Genomic DNA, 6,036 nt, shown 5'->3' with positions numbered 1-6,036 from the left:
ATTACAAAAGCTTGAAAATCAGGGTCATTCAGACGCTTTATTTGCATCTAGATCACAAATACGCTTGAAAATCAGGGTCATTCAGACGTTTTATTTGCATCAAGGTATTCAAAAAGCTTGAAAATCAGGGTCATTCAGACGCTTTATTTGCATCTAGGTCTTTAAAATTCTTGGAAATCAGGGTCATTCCAACGCTTATTGTGCATCTATGTCACAACTACGCTTGAAAATCAGGGTCATTCAGACGCTTTATTTGCATCTAGATCACAAATACGCTTGAAAATCAGGGTCATTCAGACGCTTAATTTGCATCTAGGTCTTTAAAATGCTTGGAAATCAGGGTCATTCCAACGCTTATTGTGCATCTATGTCACAACTACGCTTGAAAATCAGGGTCATTCAGACGCTTTATTTGCATCTAGATCACAAATACGCTTGAAAATCAGGGTCATTCAGACGTTTTATTTGCATCAAGGTATTCAAAAAGCTTGAAAATCAGGGCCATTCAGACGCTTTATTTGCATCTAGGTCTTTAAAATGCTTGGAAATCAGGGTCATTCCAACGCTTATTGTGCATCTATGTCACAACTACGCTTGAAAATCAGGGTCATTCAGACGCTTTATTTGCATCAAGGTATTACAAAAGCTTGAAAATCAGGGTCATTCAGACGCTTTATTTGCATCTAGATCACAAATACGCTTGAAAATCAGGGTCATTCAGACGTTTTATTTGCATCAAGGTATTCAAAAAGCTTGAAAATCAGGGCCATTCAGACGCTTTATTTGCATCTAGGTCTTTAAAATGCTTGGAAATCAGGGTCATTCCAACGCTTATTGTGCATCTATGTCACAACTACGCTTGAAAATCATGGTCATTCAGACGCTTTATTTGCATCAAGGTATTACAAAAGCTTGAAAATCAGGGTCATTCAGACGCTTTATTTGCATCTAGATCACAAATACGCTTTAAAATCAGGGTCATTCAGACGTTTTATTTGCATCAAGGTATTCAAAAAGCTTGAAAATCAGGGTCATTCAGACGCTTTATTTGCATCTAGGTCTTTAAAATGCTTGGAAATCAGGGTCATTCCAACGCTTATTGTGCATCTATGTCACAACTACGCTTGAAAATCAGGGTCATTCAGACGCTTTATTTGCATCAAGGTATTAAAAACGCTTGAAAATCAGGGTCATTCAGACGCTTGATTTGCATCTAGATCACAAATACGCTTGAAAATCAGGGTCATTCAGATGCTTTATTTGATTTTAAAATATTTTATTGTTATAAACAAAAGGATCGGGCACAAGTTATTACAACTTAGAAAAAGCCCTCTCCACAAATATATGTTACAGAAAGTGTGATAACGACACAAAATGATTACATTGATTTATATAGAAAGATAGCAAATAGTTGGAAGGAAAAGGGACAGTTGTAAAGAAATCAGGATGAGAAGATGAAAATTTATTTGCATCAAGGTCTTAAAAAAGTTTGGAAATCAGGTTCATTCAGACACTTTATTTGCATCTTGGTTCCAGAAACACTTGAATATCGCGGTCATTCAGACGCTTTATTTGTATCTAGGTCAGAAATACCCTTGAATATGCTTCATATACCTTTTATTTCCATCAAGGTCTTAAAAAAGGTTGGAAGTCATGTTCATTTAGACACTTTATTTGCATCTTGGTTCCAGAAACACTTGAATATCACGGTCATTCAGACGCTTTATTTGCATGATTTGACTTAAAAATATTTTATTGTTATAAACAAATGAATAGGGCACAAGTTATTACAACTTAGAAAAGCCCTCTCCACAAATATATGTTACAGAAAGTGTGATAACGACACAAAATGGTTACATTGATTTATATAGAAAGATAGCAAATAGTCCATTTGTTATAACAATAAAATATTTTCAATTCTAATCGGCAAATAGTTGGGAGGAAAAAGGACAGATGTAGAGATATCAGGGTGAGAAGATGAAAATTGCTATTTGCATCAAGGGGCGAACTTGATTATGGGCTTGCAGTTGGTGCCGTTTACCTATTTTTAGCATTCTGTGGTTAGTCATGTACATTCAAGCAAAGTGGCTCAGTTGCACTATGACCGACATATTTATTTTATATATTTATATATAAATAAACATATTTCAAAAGCATTGTAAACATCTAACACAGCAGAACGTTCAAAATCATCTTATTTTGAAATAAATATGGCTAAAATAGCCTCATAGGTTCAAAACAAGTTTGAATTTTCTAACTTCTCACTTAACCTTATCTTTCGGTTGAACATCGCCATCTTGTTTGCTGATATGCCGGTGTTTTCAAAAAGGCAGGAATTTTCGGCGATCAGCATGTCCCGAAATTGTGCACACATCTTTGGGACACAATGACACCTTGTCACCGGCAGACCAGCACGTCAGAATCAAGTTCGCCTTATACACTTGAAAATCGGAGTCATTCAGACGCTTTATTTGCTAATTGGGATCATTCAAATGTTATATTTACATCTTGGTCCTAAAGACGCTTTATTTGCATCTTAATCCCACAATTGCTTGGTAATCAGGGTCATTCAAACGTTTTGTTTGCATCAGGTTGATTTACTATTTACTATAACTACCTACGATCAGGGTCACGTTCCGGTAACCTTTCGATTAGCCAATCACATTGCCACTAGTGAAATCTGACCCTGATCGGAGCACCTTCAGATGTTCAGGCTAGTGATCTAACAGACATAGCCATCTAACAGCTGATTTTAATCAGTTTGTCCAAACTCCTAAAAAGCTTCATTCAGACACTTTATTTAAAACAATATCCACAAGATGCTTGTATATGATGGTCCTTCAGATGGCAGTTATTATTTGCACATAACTCAGTGGTTACATCATAGACTTTTGTTCAACATCTCGATACCAGTGAGGGTAACTTTTTAACACCTTCTATTGCCAAAATGTTAGGGTCTTTCAAATGCATCTTAATCTTTAAAATGAATTTAAATCAATGGCATTTTGTTTGTTTTTTCTCTCTTATATGGGTCACAAAAATGTTTTGGTCACTAATTAATGCGTAATTGAGTATAGACGCGATATCCTTACTTCTCAGAATCTTTGAAAGCAAACAAATACTGGTATCTACATGTTTCAATTCTTATGACAGATTTGAAATGAATTCTGTGAGCTTGAGTATAGGTCAAGGTCATTATATATGTTGTACACAATGATGCATGCCAGTAATTAAGCTACTGGGTAAATATCAATTATATAGGGTTTTGGGTGAATCGAAAAAATAACTTCCAAAAGAAATCTGTCAATGAAAAAAGTAAACTGTCATATATACAGATGTACTTTGAACCTTGTGCTTTGTATTTATATAAGTAAGTGTTAGTTAAATTAATAAAACTAATATAACAATTCCTTCACCACTTCCATCACCCCAGCTTGAAGACAAAATGTCAACCCTATCCCCAGCACCTTTGCTACCTTGGTGAACACAAATTTCCAAACACACGATCTGGCTTGGTTTCGGAAATTTTCGTCAAGTCCTTGTGTTGGTGATATATTGGGTTAAAACAACACACACATGTATGAAATCAGAAATTTTATTTCCAATTGTAGACTTAAAATATTCAGCACCTTTTCCTATATACTATGTACATCAATAATATAGGATCAAAATTGTAAACATTTGTGTGTCGTAAAAGTAGCATGTCAACCCAAACTTATATTTCTAACAGATTTAAGATTATCTGTACAATATCATTATAATCAAATATATTATAATAAGCAATTTCCTTAAATTCCTTTTGATGATACGGACACTTGAAAAGTGGAAACCAGTATCTCAAAAGAGGCAGATTAACTAGATACTGTATGCTGACAAGACTTTTAAGAAATTGTAAAATTTTGCAAGTTCATATTGCTAACTTATTCTAAATTTCTGCATAATATGATATGAAGTAATCTTACAGATGTAATATCTTATTTAAACTTTCTAGCACAAAAAAAAAAAAAAGTACAATACACATGTGAAAAGCACCTTTTAAATATGCATTTGGTAATGAATGAAATTATCAACTACTAAAGGGTGAATTTTGTCCCTTTTAGATTGCGATGGTCATCCGTCAAGGTTGAAATAAAACTATGATGAAAATACTAACGGAATCTATTGGGATATATACAGTATATATACAGACCTATATTGGAGATTACTACAATCTCAACTTTCAGATTCGCATCATGTAAAAATGTACTTTTTGGGGTAATCTTATTTTCACAAACAATTTTTTTTTTTTTTTTTTCATTAAGCTAAAATAGAATTGTGCTTACAACAGTATCCAATACTATCTATATTTTCAATCTATACGATCACACTTAAAATTTGTTAATTGCGCTAAAATTTCAGTACACAAAAATAGGTGCATTTATAGTAGTAAGTACCACAGAGACATATGGTATTATCCTCACCCCACCATCTATGATACACATAAATATACCCTTGGGTTGGGTATGATGTCAAGTCACTGTGGTTCAGTTCCAGGATTTACACAGGGAAACTGGAACCATCATGTAATTTCTCATGTTAAGATATTAATTTCTGAAATTTATTGCAATATATATTTCCTCATAATTATGGAATGGCATGATTTGGTTTATTTATAATAATTATAAAGAAACACTTTTTCATGAACTAACAATTTTGCCATAATATTCTATATTTGAAATTAAATGATTTAACAATATTTCAAAGCACCAAACTTCTACAAGTAACAGTAACCACAAATGAAAGTGAGAAAGCGAGAGAAACGAGAAGAAAGAACATTACAGATAGATATTTCATACAGACAAAAGAAAGAAGTGACAGAGGAGAAAATAAAATAAATTTAGGTGGACAATTTTTACTGATAGGAATAAGAAGTGACGGAATAGAGAACTTCACAGGATTTCCATTTTACAAAAATAATTCCATCCCTGAAAACCTGTCATATGTATATTTTGTTTATTGAATAATAACAACAATAATGTATTAAAAGGCAATTAATAATAAATAATTAATGTTTTTATACTTCTTGGTACAGTATATATTTATTTGATTTTTCATTATTGCAAACACTTTTTTCAAGGGAGGTAACCCTAACAAAACTCAGAGGTGTAATAATGCGAGAGTTCAATGTTATGTGATGTACACTTAAAACAGGTACAATGAAATTCTACAAATAAAATCTCCATGTCTGCCATAAGATAAATGAAAATAAGACAGATTTGGAACAAAAATTCTTCAGAACATGGAGAATATTTTTGGGGAAAAATCACTCCATATGTAAAACCAATTTTTTAATACGTACAGTCATATAGTGAAAGGTATGCACAAGAAATAATTTGCCCACCAAAAACAGCAACAGGATGCAGAACATTCATGTATTAAAGAATTGGACCAGAGAATGTAAAAATATGTTGTTATCTTCTGACTGCCATGACATCAGTTTTCCCCTAAATAGTATTTACCTACAAATAGACACAACCTTAAGACTGTTTTTGCCTGATCTATACTGCAAAGGCAAAATATCTCAAAACAGTATCTTCAGACAGTTTTTATGACCACCAACCAGCATTTATGCTAGATTCCTTCTAAATGTTGGTTTATATTGATTCTTTTCATTGTTTCACAATGCTAACATCATGAGTAAACCTCCTGTAATCTAGAATAGGCATCTTGATTATTAGCTCACCTGGTCCGAAGGAATTGTACAAATTTTTTGGGCTGACCCCCCCCCCCCCCCCCCCCCCCCCCCCCAGGAGCAGGGCCAAAAGGGGTCCATTTGGCAATATTGATATTAATGTTCTCTGGAACTAAGCAATCTATGACATTGATATTTCATTGGTAACATCTTTGAAACCATATAACATTGCTAGCCATCAAGAGATGAACACATTTCTGATGTAAAAATAGGCCCAGAGGCTTTCTCCACCACAAGGGACTGATTCTTGACTTCATTTCTGGGTTATATATCTGACAAAGTTGAGATCCCAACCTCATAATCAT

This window comes from Pecten maximus, chromosome 6, assembly GCF_902652985.1.
Source record: "Pecten maximus chromosome 6, xPecMax1.1, whole genome shotgun sequence".
In the NCBI taxonomy this organism is placed as follows: domain Eukaryota; kingdom Metazoa; phylum Mollusca; class Bivalvia; order Pectinida; family Pectinidae; genus Pecten; species Pecten maximus.
This window is presented reverse-complemented; position numbering follows the sequence as displayed.